Source organism: Mastigoproctus giganteus, chromosome 4, assembly GCF_048544385.1.
Source record: "Mastigoproctus giganteus isolate SK-2022 chromosome 4, ASM4854438v1, whole genome shotgun sequence".
NCBI classification, from domain to species: Eukaryota; Metazoa; Arthropoda; class Arachnida; order Uropygi; family Thelyphonidae; genus Mastigoproctus; species Mastigoproctus giganteus.
In genome coordinates, this window is record NC_143578.1 from 229,339,465 (window position 1) to 229,359,838 (window position 20,374).

The 20,374-nt window shown below is 37.8% G+C and overlaps 1 protein-coding gene across 3 annotated transcripts in view; it reads right to left on the reverse strand.

Annotated features, from left to right (window-relative positions):
* Nucleotides 1-10,448, reverse strand: part of LOC150087466 (uncharacterized) — a 131,803-nt gene extending 121,355 nt beyond the window's left edge. For all 3 annotated transcript variants that reach the window (XM_090372086.1, XM_090372084.1, XM_090372083.1), the window contains exon 1: nt 10,347-10,448. The gene's annotated coding sequence lies outside the window, so the exon portion shown is untranslated. The remainder of the gene's footprint in view (nt 1-10,346) is intronic.
* Between the last annotated feature and the right edge of the window lie 9,926 nt (nt 10,449-20,374).

The window sequence follows — 20,374 nt, forward strand, 5'->3', positions numbered from 1 at the left end:
GAGGTTTCACATAGATGGTAATATAATAAAATAACAAGATAAATAATGATAATAAAAAATAGCAAAACTAAATAAATAAAATAAAATCCATGAACAGAGATACCATGTGAACCAATTTTCCATACATCTAGATTACAGGATTCGTGGTTCACAGAATACAGTGGGGTAGATCGAGTTGTTTGAGTTCACAGATAGATTTTTACAGTTCAGGTTCATCACCCTACTGGGTGGAGAGAAAATCACGCGCTTTCGTTAGGATCCTTCTTCTATACTGCTTGTCACAGGCAAACCGATTCAGATCCATGTCCAGCGATTGTATCGTCGTTAACATTTGTGTGGGTAGAAATCTCTCAGACATATTTCAGTCTCCCATGGGTCGAACACAACTGTGGCTTTGCTCTCAGCGCAGGGAGAGGAACTCTCCAGCGGATCATGTCCCAGATGTTGGGGACAGATCTTTCTCGTGAGCATGTTCACAGTGAACGTTAAGCGTCTCTGTTCCATCTTTACTGGATATCGTTCCAGACCGAGAGCCGTGGCTGGCCATCGCTATAATTATTAGAGTTAACTGGAAAGTTACTTTGAACTACCCATGTGTATTGTGTCTGTAAATTGCGTGTGTTCTCTGGTCGATTTGTCTGTTTTTCTGGACGAAAAACCCCTGTTTTTCCCGAAAAAAAATCTTACTATCTGCGCCTGAGACCGGCTAACTCAATCCCAGAGTGAAAAAGCCCATAAAAGTACCTCGCGTCATCGAAGGGATTCGAACCCGGGCCCTTTCCACCCGGTGTGAAGAGGACGATGATGATAGCACTGTGCTACACGCGCAAACTGGAGAAGACCACTTCGAACAAGTTCCATCCAAATGCCATAATTTCCTGCCTCATGGATAGTACAGTTGGTAGAATCGCCATCCTTCCCACATCGGGTGGAAAAGAAAATATCTTGAGTTGGAATCCCATCAGTGACGCGAGGAATTTTTAAGGATCTTTTTTCACAGTGTGGCTGAGTTAGTCGGTCTCAGACCAGAGTAGCACCGTTTTTCTCCCACAAACTCGAGTTTTTCGTCCAGCAAACGGCAAAACGACCACAGAACACACAATTTCAGATATATTAAAAACAGCGAAATATGGCATAAGTTGCTGATGCGCCTAAAATCTTACAACAACCAGCTACCAATCATCATTTCCCAAATATCAATTTAGTCTCCGCACTTTTTTGATCGCTCCTCGTGTAGTGTGATCAAAAAGTGAATGGTGTCTTGACAAGCGAACTACCATTGAATTTTAGTTCGCTGAATTTTAAAATGAAACGTGTAGCGTTTCAGTCATTTAGGCAAATTAATTAAGTGGAAAATTACCGGCCGGTTGGTCTAACTTCAGTAGTAGGGAAAATCATAGAGACTATAATCAAGAGTGGAATTCGGGATCACTTAGATAGAAATGGAATTGTCAAGGATACTCAGCATGGTTTTGTAAAGGAAAAATCATGTTTAACAGATTTCGTTAGCTATTTTGGCAGGGTCACTCAAGAGCTGCTTAGGGAATAATTTCAACGTTGTTTATTTGGATTTCAGCAAAGCATTCGACTCAGTCCCACATGAGCGGTTACTTTATAAGCTGGAACAGGTTGGAATCACAGGGAAAATCCTTAGATGGATAGCAGGGTGACTTCAGGGCAGGGGCAGAGGGTTGTGATAAATGGTTATTCCTCAATTGGGTTGATGTAGAAAGTGGGGTTCCCCAAGGATCAATATTAGGACCACTGTTGTTTTTAATTTTCATAAACGACATTGATGAAGGAATAGAGGGCGTGATGTCTAAATTTGCAGAAGATGTTAAAATTGGTAGAGTAGTTAATGATCACCGTCAAGCTGAGCTTCTTCAGAGAGACCTAGATAGACTTCAGGAATGGTCAGAACAATGGCAGCTGTGCTTTAATCCAACAAAGGATAAGGTACTGAACCTGGGGAACAGTAACTCCAACTTGGCTGGGTTGAACTAAAGCGGGCAGTGGAGAAAAAGGACTTGGATTAATACCCAGGTCTCGATACGGTCAGGTATGAAGTTCTCCGAGCATTGTAGACTGGTTGCAAGGAGGGCCCATGGTGTCCTATCGATGATTTATCGAACAATTGCTAGTAGAGATAAGGACGTCATAATCCCATTATATAAGGCTATTCTTAGACCACACTTGGAATACTGTGTTTCAGGTATGGAGACTGCACCTAAAGAAAGACATTGTTCTTCTTGAAAGAGTCCAAAGACAGGTAACTCACCTGGTGAGATCAGCAAAAAGGCGTCCATATGAGGAAAGCTTTGGAATATGTGGGTTGCAGAGCTTGGAAACTAGGCACCTTAGAGGAGACTTGATTGAGGTGTTTAAGGCTCTGAGAGGCATAAACAAAATAAATAAGGACGAAATTTCACGGTTATAAATGATTCTAGAACTAGGGGCCGTAATTTCAAGTTACGGGGGGGTTGTTTAGACTGGATTGCAGGAAGTTTTAGTAGCCAACGAGTTATAAATTATTGAAATAAGTTACCTACATGGGTGGTAGAGGCTGACAGTCTAGAGAAATTCAAAGGTTACCTAAGGGAGGAGGGAAATGCATAGGTTGTCCATTTCCTTTTCTCTTATTAATTATTATTATTATTATTATTATTTAAAAATTTCTTCTTATTATTATTAATTTGTTTTTATTCGTATTATTTTATTTTATTATTTTTATTTTTTTATTTGTTTTTGGCTCATGCAGCATAAGCCATAGGCTTCCTTGCACCATGTGACCATTGCTAATACTAATTCTGTAGTTTTTACCCAGATTGTGGCGCCTCCGTAGCCAGGTGGGCAGGAGCAGCAGTGCGTAGCACACTTCTTGATTAGACCGGGGTTCGAACCCGTGTCCACCAAAGACGGAGGTTGCGGAAAGGTCAAGGAATGACCACCGCATATCCCCGGAGCAATATGGCCTTAGTTGCTAATGCTCCAAATAACAAATGATGTATTGTAAACTTTCTCAACGTTGCTTTAAGCTTATGTCGATTAAACTATAGCCTTGTAATTGGAAATTTAGGTTTTACTAGACAAAATACCTCCACTTTATCTCGTGTGTTTTCGTCCCATGTGCAGTCTACCCTTAAACCGACCGAATTTTACAGATAAGCCACACCTGTAAGGGAAACAGTTATGATTGGCTACCCACTGCTGCTGGTGCCTTTCGATCAGAGAAAAGGCTACCTTTCAAAACCTCTACGTTCTATTTTTTTTCGTCTTTTTTTATTTCATAGCGATCTTGACTCTTCGCCACGCAATTTTCGAGCCTAAGACGAACAGGTAAGGTCACCTTGAGAACTAATATCCCGAATTCATAATGAGTTTGGAAAGGAATCTTTCTTCTTTCTACTCTGGTCCTTAATAACTATTGTGTCTTTGTCGAAGATTAAACCGTATATCTGTTTTAATTCTTTTGTTGCTAGTAAGATTTTTATTAGAATATGTAGCAATATCATTACTTTCTTTTCTGTCTGATGCCGTTTTCAGAAAAAAAAAAAGCAATCAAAAATAATTACTTTTTTTTCGCCATCTCGGAACACGAAACTTTATTTTCTGATTATTAACGACAGAGGGCGCTTTACGCCGCATTTTTGAGAAACATCTTTTCATTAAAAGTTATTTATAGTTGGGGGATTTTGCGCTTTTTCTAAAACATTTACAACTCGGTTATTCATAATGTCAATATTATTGCTCGAAGTGAAAAAGTAGATTGAAGCCTACACCCACAGCAATTTACTGAGTACATCAATATTACTCAGCCATTTCCAATGCTATTTATGAAATCGTTCGCGAGGAAGAAATTCTGTCGAAATAGCAGAGTTTTAGATCGTTAGCACAGTCATCAGGATGGCTAGAATTTTCCCGCTAACTACGTCACACACAGCGATGAAAACTCAATCAACTGACTTCCACTTTCATTCACTTAGAAAACTTTGTAGTTTTTTTTCCCTTTCAGAAACGAAGATAGTACGTGAGTTAAAGAAGTTCTGTGGAAGCAGTAATCAAAATAACAGCTTGCAGCAACGTGTAACAAAGTCAATTCGGCATATTGTCTGATAAACTTTCAAATATTCCAACGTTTGAATTTTATCTTTCGATCTATAAAATTCAGTGATTTATAATTACAATTATTCGTATGCGATGCACGCTATTACACTTTCAATTCAGAGCCTGAACATCATCGGCTGGCTAGAAAATATTCGGGGGATGAGGGGGATGAACAAAAATGTGCATTGGATATGTAAACAAACTTTGAGAAACGGAAAAATAGTCAAATAGTCGTATGCGTGTGTGTCTGTTGTGATAATTACGTTCTCTATACACCGACTAGAATATCCCCCCCCCTCCTACCCGTATTTTGTCAGGAGTTCACAGATCACAAACTCCATTAGCGGTTACCATAGCAACCGGAACACATCGGAAAAGGGCGTAATATTTGTTTTAAAAATACGCGTAGTTTTAATGAAAACTTACTGTAGCAGTTGTAAGATCACGTGCTTCGTGGACACCGTAGCAGGAAGCGCGTGATAAATAGGGTTAATTTTCACTTTATGAAGATGCAGATGAAGTTATTAAAATTTTCATCTTGGCACTATTTTGTTGTGGAACACAAGATGACAAAATTGCAGCCATCATTTCAAATTGAGTTTTTATGAGCGGACTTTCAGTCCAAGAGGAAGTTGAGAACTTTGCTCGTATTTCTCCCTAAGTTTTGAGGTTAAATATAATTTTATTGATACCTTTATGGTCCTTTATATCAATTAACAACTTATTGTTTTATAAACGCGAGTAGCTGGAGAACTGAGTCACTGGTTGTCTTAAAATACATATTCTTAAACTAAAAGCGCATTTAAGGATTAAAAATTCTTCGAAAGCGTAGTCATTCTGATATATAAAATATTTATGCGGCTCATGTTATTATTGAGGGAAAAAATGTTAAAATTGGAGCTTAAAAACACTCTCATTAAAAGTGCAAACCAGCACTTTTATGGCTGCCATTCAGCACGAGCTTACTTCAAAACCAACTTAAATTTAATTTGTTTACAAAAACTCTGGTGGCAGAGATAGGAAGCACATTAAAAATAGTTTTAATATCTTTCTCGAATTTGCTGAGATGTCAACTCATTGATTAGTGTACATACTAAAGCCAGCGATGGCGAATTCAAAATGAAGTCGGCATTATTTATTAATCAACACATTTCGTTTTCCTTGACATTTCCTAAATTTGCTTAATCTCTTTACTTGCAAGCGTGCATTTGAAATGCTGGTTGTTCCGACTTGTGGTGGTTATGATAATGAAAGAATAACAAAATGGATACAGAGAAGAATTCACAATAGTTAGAAAACAACGGGAAATGTCTTCTCAAAGAATATTTTAAATCTCTAGATTCTATTACTTGCTTTGATCGCATTACCAAAGTCAGTCTTTGTACTTATGAAATTTTTATCCCTAGTTCCACTCTGAACTCTCGTCCTTTATGTAACCAACAAATAAATGTGCTAATACTCGTACTATTAAGAATAAAAATAAACTACAGAGTGTCGCAAAAATATGTGCACACATTTTAGGAAATAAAATTATATAAATCTCAAAAATTATTATTATTTCTCCCTGATGGCTGTTTCCACCCCGTGACGGATACTGATACCAAGTTCATAGGGTGGTTGTTATGTCCGGCTAGGAACTCTAGTCGAGGAACTCTTTGACTATCCTACAGGTATTCAAGATTGCGACTCTTTGGAGTTCCTTATAAGTGTTCTCTTGGAGGCCTATTTGTGCGAGGTTTTTGTGTAGGGTATTTGACACCATGCCGGTGGTTGACACGGTGATCGGGATGGTCGTTACTTGTTTTATATGTCAAATCTCTTTGACCTCCTGTCTTAGATCTGTGTACTTTCTAATTTTTACCTCGTAGGTTTTTTGGAAGTTGCCAGTGTCGGTACCGCTATGTCGATTAGATAGGTAGTCTTTTCCTTCTTGGCAGCGAGGGTTATATCCGGTCTGTTTTGCCGGATCGTCTTTTCTGTTGTTATGGCGCGGTCCCAGTACAGCTTGGGGTTCGTACTTGTAATACAGTACTCTTTCTTTGATCAATTATTATTATTATATGACTCTCTGGCTTTCATCAAATATCTTGTTGTCTGTTTTCCTCTCAGCACTCTCCCTGTAGTGGCGAAGTCTCTTGCCGAGTGCCAGGAGTTTCTGCTTGAGGGTGTCGAGGTATTCTTCGATCCTTTGCCTGAGGCCTGAATTATTATTAATAATAATAATTATTATTATTATTGAGTATGTGTAAAATCAATAGTTTGTGACATACGGTGAACTGGTTGTAGATGATGTTCAAATTACCTTCTTGCTTTCCTTCACTATTCCAAGCGTGAACAGCCGAATTATCAGGATTCTTCGAAGTAACTGCTGAGATAGCGTCACATACTTGTTTAATTTGTTTACTGTTGAATTATATCTGGTTTATACTGTTTCCTACATCCTTCAGGCCCCACGAATAAAAATATAGTGGGGTGAAATCGGGTGAACGTAGGTGATTGACACTTCCTCGTCGGTCTGTCCACCGATCTGTGAAATATTTATCAAGATTGGTCCTGGGATCACATTGATAATATGTGAATACCCCGTCTTGCTGGTAATAAACTGCTTAATCTCCATATAGCATCCTCGTATATTTTCGCTTTATATTTTAAATTCTATATAGTGGAACCAGCTGATTTTACCATCAGAAAATTCTAAATTGGAAGTGTTCAAGGAATTAATCATAGAAGCTACTAGGCTTTTCATACCAACTAAGACATAACCTTCAAAGTATAGGCCTAAATGGATATCAGATGAACTGATGAAACTCGTGGCAGAGAAGAAAAGTGCATGGGATACATATGTATAAATTATTGGTCGACACAGAGGACTGTGGTAGATATAAACTAGTCTGTAATCAAGTGACAAAGGAGGTCATGCAAGCGAAGACAGATTACGAGAAGGATGGAAAGAAAAACAGCAAACACTTCCTTATGTAAACACTAGAAGGAAAGGGATGAATCAAATTGGCTCACTTGATATCGCTGGTTCAACTGTTGATGATCCTGCTCAGGTTGCTGATAAACTGAATGAGTATTTTGCATCTGCATTCACAAGTGAGGAATTCTGTAGCGAAGGGTATGCCGGAAGTTCATCAAACTCTAACAGGGAGTTAAATGGTTTTGTAATAACTGAAAGGAAAGTGAAAGAGAAATTGTTGAAGTTAAATATAAGAAAGGCACTTAAGATGAATGCCATCTATCCAGTTATATTGAGGAAGGCATTAAAGGAAGTAAGAAAACCCTAAGCCATAATTACGAGAGCATACTTGGATTCAGGGGAGGTCCAGCGGACTGGAGGTGTGCGAATGTATCCCCAATTCACAAAGGGGATCAAAGGGTGACACGAGTAATGACAGACCTTTTAGTTTAACTTCTTTTCCAGGGGAAAATAATGGCGTCACTGGTAAAACAAGGAATGCAAGGTCATCTATACAAGGCCGCAATTATAGTTCAGACGCGACATGGATTTGTTAAGGGGAAATCTTGTTTAACCAATTTGATTGGATACTACAATGTAATCACAAAGGAACTGAATGTAAAAAAATAATTTTGATATCATATACTTGGATTTCATGAAAGCTTTTGATACTGTTGCACATAACAGACTGCTGTACAAGGAGCAGTGTGGCATTAAGGACAAGTTGCTGCTATGGATAAAGGGATGGTTGAGTGGGAGAAGACAGAGAGTGGTAATCAATGGACATTGCTGTTCGTGGATTAATGTTATGAGTGGAGTCCCCCGGGGTTCGGTGTTGGTTCCATTGTTGATTTTTCTATATTTATTAATGATATTGATGAACGCATATCAGGCTTAATGTTCAAGTTTGCAGACGATAAAAAAGGTTGGCAGGGTAGTTAATAACAGTAATGACAGTATGGTTGTGTAACAGGATCTAGAAAAGTTAAGCAGATCGGCTGAGAAAAAAAATGGCAGCTGAAGTTTAACATTGAAAAATGCAAAAGTACTGCATATGGGTAGCAGTAACCCCAGAGTAACGTACCAACTGTGTGGTACTACACTCAGACAGTGAAAAATGAAAAAGACGTGGGGTATTTTTGCAATCGGATATGAAGTTCTCTGAACAGTGCAGACAGTCTGCCAGGACAGTTCATGGGGTTTTGTCAATGTTGATGGGATTCTTCCTCTTGCTCAGACCCCATACATGAGAGGGGACAAATTCAAATTGAGGAAGGATGGTTGCAGAATAGATGTGCGGAAGTTTAGCTTTAGCCAGCAGGTGGTTGATTGCTGGAACAAACTTCCATCTGTTGTTGTGGAAGTTGATAGCTTAAATAAGTTCAAATATGAACTAGACAAGTACTGGTTGGAATGAATAGGTGAAATGGGAGTTGTCTTTTTTGGTTGATGCTGTATAAGCTTACTCTTTTGCATCATTTGTCACTGCTAATGCTAAATAATTCACAAAACCCAACTCGGCGATTGGGATCGTCTTTACTTATAACATATAACAATTTTTGCACCCAAGATTTTCATTTAGCTCTTCTGAAATTGGGGTATACAGTTGCTTCACTGATTCCATTTTAACACTCAGCTGGCCTTACATATTTTCCCCTCTATTTCCATTCTTTAGAAGAAGGCGTTTTCTCCTTCTTCTCCTGAGAATTGTAACCTTCTGAAATGTAAGTCGAATGTCAAGTCTGTTTTCGCTTTCCAATCTTCAATCTATCTCACATAGTTCAAGTCTTATAGTTTCCTAACAATCATTTGTTTCTGTGATTACCATTAAAATAGATTGTTTTTCCATGTGAGGTATGTTTTTATCAGATGCCATCAACTGTTTTCCGGGTGTTTTGGAGACTGCAGCCTACAAGCAGTAAACAAGATAAAAACTAGAAACTGGGGAAGTATCGAGTTGCGTCATATACCTGGCTTAGAAACAGTCCCCAGAGTAATCTCATGCACGGAAAATTTGAAAGCCCGCATGTGATTTCTCGAAAGTCACTTGAGATAGTTTGAAGGCGCAGAGAAAACTGATTAAGAAAAATAATGTCCTTTCACAAAGAAAAGCAGACTGTAATGGAAAACAAAGAAGGTTCTTTCTTGATGAAGATCAATCAGCTTTTTAACGGTTGGGGACAGCACCGTTGCTCACATAATATCTATCACTTTTAGCCTCTCTTTCTAAATATGTGTGTGTATATATATACTGTACACACACACACACACACAATATAGAGTGAGCTAGAGATGCCAGTTCTTCCGGATGAATTCCAGAGTGACGATATCTTCTTATCAAGAAAATCCATGAGCAAGAATGAGGTTATTTTACAGATAGGTTGCAGTAAATAATAGTCTACGAGAACTCTCCTCATACAATAACAAGGGGGGGGGGGGACATTAACGATCTCAGAAATGAAGGGATTGTTAGCAGTTACTGAGAATTCCGTTTGGTGTAATTGTGTCAAGTGAGCATGCGCAGATAATTATCAGAATAAAAGAAGCCAGGAACAAGGTAGAAGAATTGGAAACAGTCTCCTCCAAGAAAAAACATAACTTATCTTAATTTTCAAAAAGGGGAGTTATTAAACCATACAGTACATAATAGAAAATTCCAGCAACCTTTGATCATATTACAGGTTTGGAAATTATATATATATTTTAAAATTACGTCATCAGAAATAATTTCTAAGGCTTAAAAAGTTAGTCTATAGAAAATTAGAATTTTAAAAACCGCATAGCTTTCTATAATCTGCTTTTCATATCCTAATTTTAATACTCTATAATCATTGATCAAATTTGGGCCGAAAAGAAGCTAAAAGTCCTATTCTGATGTAACTGAGTTGTTTACAGCTATATAACTGAATCCTTTCGGAAAACATCTGCTCGCCTATAGTTCAGTTATTGGACTCCCGTCTAGACATCTCTCTCTCTCTCTCTCTCTCTCTCTCTCTCTCTCTCTCTCTCTCTCTCTCTCTCTCTCTCTCTCTCTCTCTCTCTCTCTCTCTCTCTCTCTCTCAGCACCCCATTTTCCGTCCAACTTGTTAAACAACTTTCAGTTTCAACAATCACTAGGTCGCCCCTGTAAATGTCGCTTCTCTGTCCGCCTCTTCTCTCATACGAACCCTGTCTTAGCGTGATACATTAGAAACACATGCAAATTCCCGAGTTACGAGATAAAATCAGGTAGAGGCAGCAAAAAAGATTATCGATTAGGAGAAAGAAGCGCTTTGTACCTTACCTTGACTGCAGCCTTTCTAAAACTTTGCTATCACAAGCTACTATCCGACAAGAAGCACTGTTGACACTTCCCCCCTCACGCGAATCAGGAACGCGCAACCCTGTTCCCGATATGACCAAGAACTGACTGACTGTTACACATAGGCACAATGATAGGAAGAGATGGAAGGGTCTATTTACTCTGTAGGGATGTTGGTGAGTCCGCGACATTCAAGAAAGGAGAAGTTATTTTGTTGTCGGTGAAACTGCTTCACGGTCGAGTTCATCGTGGGATATTAGTTCAAATGATAGATGCATTTGAATAATCAATACATAATTTTAGAAATTAAAAGAAAAAGTTGTTCAGAATTTCGAGAAATTATAAAAAAAACATTTAAAATAGGAAGTTATCTCAAATTACAAGTAAAAATTATAAATAGCAACCTTCCAGACGCTTTTAAGAAAATTTAATTAAAACTACCAGAGTCCGAGAAACCAGACACCATCACTTGGAAAATAGCTAGCTGACCTTTCTCGCGTCTAAACTCAATTAACCCTAATTTGTTATTCAAAGGAACAAACTTAATCGAGTGGATGATAATTAGCATCTCCCTTTCTAGAAAGAAAGAAAAAAAATCAAAACACGAGACATAACAGGTCCCTATTGTAATGAATATCAATCAGTTTCTTCCAGTGGCATGCAATTAATAACTCTACTTTTAACACAAGCCCCAATCCGTTCCAAAATCTACATTAATTACTACAGTTAATTAATGTGGTATCTGCTAAATTTGAAATAAGAATATAATCTTCAAAGAGTTTATACATTCTCGACTGGTTGCCTGTTGAAAGCGAGATAAATACGTATTTGATGAGGCTTGTGACTGCAATTATCCATGCGTTCTGCTCCGATTTGTCATGAGTACTTGCGTGTAGTTGTGCTCTGAATAACTTTATCCCACCACCATTGTCAGTGGATTTAATTCCATTCGGATCTCGGAAGATAGTGAACTCACCATCAGCCAAATGTTATTTAATGTGTTATGAGCAGCTTTTGAAGTGATTCGGCATTGGTTAGGATAATAAGACGTTGTTAGCTGGTATCAGAAGTGACAAGTCTTTCACAATAATATATTTATCTGACCACATGTATTCAATTCAAATCTTAATACATTAACAACAGCGGAAAAATACAATTAAAATCAATTCTAAGTTTTAAAATTAACCACTTTTTATACGTATTTAGATTTTTTTTATATCTTGGCAAAACTTTCTATTTTGTGATATGAAAATTCATATAATCATAGAAAATTCATAAAAAATCATATCATAATCTTCCGAGACATAATTCAACCTTGGTGTAAAAAAATGCCTTATTTATTCGTATGGTTCTTTTATAAAACACATTTATTAATGAAAAGTTTAATAAAAGTTTTATAATTTAATAAACTTAATAAATGAATACAGAATTTATTTTTAATTTAATTTAAGTTCATAAGTTTAAGTTTTACTTTTATTAATAAATATAACCCATAAAATAGGTTTTACTTGTCAATAACTTACTGGATTCTTTTCTATTTACGATCATTAATTTCAATTATTAATTTCTCATATAAATTTTCATTACTTTTTAAAAATTGAAATAAAACTAAATATTATAAACAAAATAGTTTTGATATTTTTATCAATTTTTTAATATTTTTATATATTATATACTGTTCGACAAAATTAACAGAACACAGCAAACGTGATGTAACTCGTACAGCTTATGACGAAGCTGGACAAAATCTGGTATGGTGGTATACCATAGAATAACGATGAAAGGAGACAGCGAGAAACTCCGGACAGGCAACAGGGACATTTATAAGGGGTTGTGTAAGAATTACCAAAAAGGTCACATTACAGAAGTCGATACAAGATGCTCGAAAATATGGTCACATGGCGTCAGTACTGCTTATGATTCCTTCCAACGGCTAAATAGGCCTGACAGCAATAAGCTATGCTCGATGTAAGGGTGTCTATAAGATTCTGTGATAACAAATCCCATTCTTACACCAGCGCAGACATTAGGTCACCAAGTCACCGAGGTGTTGGCTGTGGATGCGCAATGTGACGCCCAAGGGCACCACACACACACACACACACACACACACACACACACACACACACACACACACACACACACACACACACACACGTTCGATCGGATTTAAGTCCGATGATCGTGCTGGCCACGGCAGTTGTTGGATATCTTCAGTTTCGAGATGTTCCTTCACCACTTCGGCTCTGTGTGCACTGGCTTTGTTGTGCATGAAAAACTCTGGGCCAGCCGACCCCTAAAAAGTTACACAGGGTTAGAGGATCTGGGATCTGTTCTCGCTACCCCTTAGCAGTTACGGTACCACTATAAAAAAACATGAAGGGGGTGCAGCTGTTGATCATTCTGCGTCCCACACGAGAACACCGCCTCCATCGTAAGTGTCCCTTTCTCTGATGGTACCTCATTCCTCGTCCTCTCCAGATGAAATAGCGTCTAGAACCTGTCTATAGGCTAAAACGGAACTCATCAGAGAACAGAACTCTACCCCATTTGTCAGATCTCCAAATCACGTGTTCATGGCTCCAGTTCGATGAGCCCTGCGATGGTTGGGATTAATGGGATAGAAACCATTGGCTTCCTTGCGTAGAGTACACTTGACTTGAGCGTTCTTAACACAAACCAGTTGGAAATGTTTTCAACCGTGGCCGTAGCAATCTCAAGAGACAGTTGATGACAGGACATCGTATGGTTCCGTCTTGCTGTTAGAGCCAGATATCAGTCTGTTCTGGTTGACGTTGCCCTCGGGCTACCGTGGCCGGCTCTTCTTATTATGGTTCCTGTCTCTTGAAACTGCTTCCGTAGAGTGTAGAGTGTAGAGTGTGTTTAGTGTCAAACGGCACCAGGGGTTTTGCCCCATCTCCGCGTGCTATACATTGTGGGTGTGAAACAGAACACTGTCAATACCAGAGGTTTAAAAGTGTATGGATTTTGTACATGTATAGTGTCGTGTACCGTTATTCCTCTGGTCATTTAGCCGCTGGGCCCCTAATGGGACCCAACATTGTCCACACTCTGCCTCGTGGAGGCAGACCAGGTACACCACTATTATAGTTATTTACTCTGGCAGGTCCTGCCACCTAATTTCCTTAGATTTCAGTGGCTAGGACCTTAAAAAAAACCGTTATAGTTATGGGTCAGCCAAAAAGAAGTACTATTTATGCAAATAAATGTTAAGTTAGTTTTTGAGTGTAGGGCTCAAGCAATTTAACAATGGTTCAGACACTAGTAATTATAATTAAAAGAGAGAGAGAGAGAGAGGTGGGGAGACTGAAGGCTGGGGGAAAAGACAGAAATAAGGGGTCTATAGAAAAGATGACCCTCAAATCAGTGGAGCAGGCCCATGCCCTACCAGAGGGAAGAGAGGGGCGGCGAGGGGAGGAGGAGCCCAGAAGTCACCTCCCCCTTCCGTAGTGCCGTGACAACACTGCGTGACACATTATGTCAACGTGCCATCTCCGCTTGCGACTGCCAGGTTTCAACTCGTCCAACGGCCCGCCATCTCAAAGAATCATCTAACGACGATGACTTTCCATGCTGAGTACTGGAGATGTGGCTATCCCACTGAGCAACCCAAAAAACAGGAATGAAGTGATGTTGTCACAAGTCGTGTGTGTGTGTGTGGCGGCGCCCCCGTAGCCAGGTGGGAAGGAGCAGCTGTGCGTAGCACACACTTCTTGATGAGACCGGGGTTCGAGCCCGTCACCACCAAATACGGAGGATGCGGAATGACCACTGCATATTTCCGGAGCAATATGGCCTTAGTTGCTAATGCTCCTAAAAACCAAACAACAAGTCGTGTTTTTATAGACATGAATAATTTGCATAATGTGCGCCTCTGTAAGGTGGTAGATCGATTTTTATTGGGTACTCGGAATGTGATGCCTATTATATCAAATATTCGTCTTCGGCTACACTGTTCATTTTAAAATATTCACGAAAATCAGTTTTTTTCTTTAAATTAATAATACACCATCAGTATATTATTAATTTAACCATTATTATCAGTTAAGTATATTAATTCTTTTTTTACGTGCTACTGTTAAAAGTTAACATTTTTTTCCTATTAATTTTAAAACTAATTACTGGAAACTTAGCGACATTGTATAGGATTGAAAACAAGTAATCTATCAACGATGTTTATTTATTATCCCTGGATGAATTCTCCCAGATACAGCTGACTTTAAACTACTACAGAGAATAAAATACACACGGATCCACCCTGGTAGTTATCTATCTGTTTTTTTTTTTGTTTTGTTTTCTGTACGAAATGCTTTGAGTTAAACCATTTTTCACCTATCCCATCCCGTCTCCTGCTGTGAAAGACAGCAAAGAAAATTGCTCAGCATCGATACCTCTGAATGAGCAAATCAATATAGTTCGCTTAAGAAGAAAAGCTTAGAAAAAATGGACCACAGACAAAAGATAAAGTTAATTTTAGAAGGATGATTTAACGTACTCATGTAGCTTTTATGCTCACTCTAAAATGAATAGAAAGGTTTAATATTATTTTTCTCATCGGTAGTATGGCATTTTTAAACTTAACTATAATGTATAGGGTGTCCCAAAAATATCACCACAAGGTGATACACTGGAAACGATGGAAGAGGAAATAGCATCACCATTTTAGGACTTTTCCCATTTGAAGGCTCAGCCAATAGTCACCCGTGTCATAGTCAAACGAGTCACGAGGGCTTGGTTGTTTAAAATAAGTGCCATGGCACCTGAGGCCATGAAGCGTCAAAAGTGTTTCGTAGTTTTGCGAGATGAAAAACTCCAATTTCTCTGAGAAAGTTCATAAAGCCTCCCCCTTCACCACTACTACCACCAGAGGTCACTACATTGTGTTCCAGGAGAAGCCGAACAGGACGTATTCCTAATTATTCAGCTAAAATTTGCTACTCAGTGGACTTTCTGTTAAATAAATACAATGTTCAAGTGAAATATACAGTAGTTATTCAGGAAGATTCAAAATTCAAATGACCATGTTTGGTGCGAGGCGTCACTATATTGAGTCTGTAAATTGACTCAATATACTGACGGTTATATTTTACTATATTGTAAAATATAACTGGAAATTGCCTCTTTGCTGGAAGAAAAGGGGAGTAAATCAAGCGACCCTCGCCTGAGACCGACTAACAGTCACGTGACGAAAACAGCTCAAGAATTCCTCGCGTCATTGACGGGATTCGAACTAAACATTTTCAACTCTGTGTGGGGAGAGCAGTAATTATGTACACTGCTTAATCCCCCATCCTGCACACAAAGAGACAGATTTCATTGAGATTTGCTCACACATATTCCCTACAATCCAGATCTTAAATTGTAACAGTTCACGAGCTTGTCAAACTGTTGTTATATTTTTGGGACGTCCTATACTATGATGTCTTCTGCTGTTCTTTTTAATTGATACGCTTAACAACATTCGAAAACTTAAGTAAAACTTCTTAATATGATACTTTAATAATCAAACTATCTTTTTAGTTTGTTTCTTTAATGATTCAAAATTACTGTATTTCCAACTTCCAGCTGAAGTCACCGGAATGGGCTCTTTATGCTTATCTTCCCCTGTTTCTCTTTCTTCCTCTTGGTTTATTTGATCTGTAGGATAGAAGTTATTTAAAACAAAGTGTGGACGCTGTATGAATATTTGCCATGCCTAATCTCGAACGAGGTCATGGAATGTTTGGAATGTACAGTAGGGGTCTGTGCGGTGATCTCTCCAGGCAAAGTGGATAAATAAACGAAACGCTGGATGCGCATGTAATGCCAGCTAGCTAAGCCTTATAACCTTGATGTTGGGGAAAATCAATATGTTTTAAAAACATGAGAGAAAGAGAAGAGAGAGATTCTTCTATGCATGGTATGAAGACAAGAAAGATAAATTAAAATATAACTGGAAATGAATGATCCTGATGTAATGGACACTCCATGATTCCAGCAGTGTTATCAGAACCAATGGCTGCGAAATAAATATTTCCATCTCAAGAGCGAGGCATATTAAGGGGAGGTTTGTAGGCTGTACGATACTCGATGCGAGTCATTTAGGAGTTTTCCCTTGCAAATCACCATCGAGGCAAAAACCCGAGCTACGCAAAGCAACTTATGGCAGACATTACCCTAAATATCCAAGTACAATATTTCACCAACAAAACGTTACGTGTTCCTCTTTACAGCTGCGTTTCTCATCTAAGAGCATCAAAAAGAGCTTAAAATAAAATATTTGCAGATTTTCTATGCAATTTCAGTCGAGGAGAGTTTTAATAAAGTGCCACTTTTAGTATATAAGAACGGCTATTCTTTTCCATTAACAACTCTGGGTGGTTCAATAATACGCGTTCCTCACGTATAAAGTAAATACACTATGCTAGCAAAAGTTAAGAATACTGGTCACTTCTCACGCAATAAAACACCACACAAAATATTTATGTGGTACTTAGGGAAGTGTTTCTTAACTTTTTATAGCCTAGTGTATGCATTGTATGCTACACTGAATATTAATATAGAAAATAAATGGATGACTTCAGATGTATCGTTAGTGATATTACTGGTTGATTTATTTATATCCGATAGCGAAAATGTTGGTGGGGTATCTCAACTTGACATCAGAACGGAAATATTTATTGACGATGCCATCTGAAATAAGACAATGATTCATCTTTGCCCTCTGGTGCTTAATCTGCTCATTGAAGGTTCTTTCATGCTACTATAAACTGATATTTTGGCTCCTCTCTTGTACGAGATGTTTCGGAGTGCAGTAGAGTTGTAGACCCTTTTTTGCTTACACTGTGCGATGCTGGTCGATATGGCACCTCTTTTTCAGCATTAAAGATGTCCATAATTTTATGTAAAGTTCCCTTTCGTACCATGGAAACATGAGACTATTTCATGTACTTTAAATTTTATTTTCTTATCTTCGGGTTCTGATTTAAATATTTTCATATTTTCTCTCTAAAACACGAAAATATAATAAGCCATTTCATTGAATTTCTTATGCTTATTCTATATTTGCGTATCCAGTGCTTATTTTTATATTTGATCTCTCTCTCTATCCTTATAGTATGATTATTCTTACTAAGACAGCACTTCCCATGAGGTTTCACGATGACGAATTTGGGAATAAGAACTACGATACACTATTTAATAACCTTAAGGACTGTAGACTTGGCGACAATGACAATTTATTCTCACTAGATGTTACCTTATTATATACGAATGTAAACCTTGAATACACATTAGATATTATTTGGGATATGTTAAATAATAACTCGATACCGATTAATTATATGAAACTTCCTATTAAGGAAATTTTTCACTTAATTAAACTGTTAGTTGGGGAAAACTATATCACCTTTCGAGACAAAGTGTACAAACAAATTTTGGTTTGCCAATGGGATTGAGCCTGAGCGGCTTAATATCTGAGATCTACCTCTCATCGATTGAGCATATACATTTGATGCCTTTTCGACCCCGTATCACATACTATGGGAGGTATTCAGACGATGTTCTAGTTATTACTGATAGTAGTTTTTTTTTTTTTTTTTTTTGATTTGGTAGTTGTTGGCGCATCGGCTTCTGTGGCCATATTGCACCTCCCAAGGTTTTTGCAGTACTTTGATCCAAGCCCGAGGCGGGAATCGAACCCGCGACCTTTGGGTTGCCGGTAGGTACTTTACCCACTGATAGTAGTACCGTCTAAGACATTTTACATTCGTTTAATAATATTCATTCTAGACTCAAATTTACATTGGAAAGGGAGGATACGGATACAAAGTCATTAAATTTTCTAAATTTTACGCTTACTCGGAACTCGCATAAAATCCAATTTAACATCTATCGAAAACCTACAAACACCGGTATGCTTCTACATTATAATAGATATCACCCATTCACCTACAAAAGATCGATTATCTTTAATCAATTTCTAAATGCCTACAAATATTCAACGACGGAATCTGCTTTGGGCTCAGAAATACAAATATTAACTAGCAGGTTTTTAAACAGAGGTCATTCCCTTATTACAATAAACCAAATTAGGATACAAGCTAAGAATAGAATACAAAATACTAAACCAACCAACAATAGTAATATCAAAAAATACTTTTATCTCTGTTCCATATGTTGAACAGTGGCACAAACAGCTTAACAGATTCTTTAAAGATACCGAATTTAAAATTGTGGCCAGGCCAATACGGAAATTACACACTATACTGAAAAATCGCTCAGTCCTTTCCTTGTTCGCAACACAAATTAATGATCTGGTATACATTTCTTGCGGTGATTGTGACTCGTCTTACCAAGGTTCGACGCGTTTCCTTTGAATATTCGAATCAATCAACATGCGGTCTCAGTTCGTGCTTCTCGTTCAGCAGCGTCAGAATTAGCCTTTCACGCCGTTAAAAAACATACTTTTTTATTTAACGAGTGTCCAACGTAATTATACGTGACTATTAATTGCAGAAATCGTAGAAATTAAATTACACGAAAATTCTGTTAATGTTTGTCGGCCATATCTCATCTCCGATTCGTGGGCTTTTACGCGCATGCGCGAAGACACAATCCATATTTAAGTTTCATACTCACCGCTATTCGGTAATTTTCATTCCTGTGATCACCACATACGGTCGAAAAGCGTTGTCAGCTTCAGGAAGGAAAATCATTTTGCAATTTTTTCGTTAAAATTCTTTTTTTTTTTGGTAGTTGTTGGCGCATCGGCTTCTGTGGCCATAATGCACCTCCCAAGGTTTTTGCAGTACTTTGATCCAAGCCCGAGGCGGGATTCGAACCCGCGAACTTTGGGTTACTAGGCAGGTACTTTACCCACCCGGCTAGCCCGGTCGGCTAAAATAAAATTCTTTTAATTAATTTTCTTATATTTAATTGTGTTAAACTTAGTTTTATTGGGTTAAATTGATTTTTAATTATTTGTTACTGTAATGTAAGTTTTTCGAATTTTTCGTTTAATTTCTGGAGAGCATCATATGGAAGTGTTCTACGTACTATATTGAGGTAAACTTCTCTTATTATTTTACAAGTATCTATATTATAAAACCTATTTACCTATTTTTATTCCGATTGTGGCATATGCTGCATCATTCTGGTACGTTCGTACTGTCAATGTAAAATTTAAACAAAAGCTGTTATCAATCTGAAGAATAATGTTAACTAATTTGCTTGTTTGTAATGCTCTCATGTGATTGTGGGGTTATTGCCCTTAGATTTAGCAGTCGTGTATAGAGCTTTTTGTTATTTTATACGTAAGGGAAAACAAATTACATTTATGGGGATTACTAATGAGGTTTCTTCTGCAATTAGCAAAGAGAAGAAAGAAATTTTGGTGAAATTAATTAAATTATGGCAGACCCGTTGGGATTCCAGTATTACTAATAGGGTAACTTATTTATTTATACCTAGTATCGAATTTAAGTTTAATAACAAATTGCACTGCTGGTTTTATCCGAGTATGGAATGCTCATATTTGATTATGGGGCATGGTTCCTTAAAAAGTAAGTTGCATCAGCTTGGTTTAGTGGAAGATCCTTACTATGTTTGTGGAAGATTGGAAACGTGGGATCATATCTTATATGAATGTAATTTGCATGACGAATTTAGATTATACTTATTTAATTTGGTACCTAATTTTATTAGGGGTTCTGAATTAATTTGGCTGTCTAATGAAAGGAATTTTGTGGAATTTCAATGGTTTTGCAGGTTGACATTTAATAAAAGGAGGCGTATACCTGTGGTTACTAATACTGAGTAAACACCTGTACACTTTTCCCCCCTATCACTCCTCTAGATGGATAGGCATTCTGTCTTGGGGAGAGAGAGAGAAAACTTTTTTTTTTTTTTTGCAGGCTTTGTGGAATGACCATAAGGCGGGATTGTTGCACTCACTAGTAAGGAGTATTCTTCTATTTGATGCATATATATATTTTTTTTTTTGCTGGCTC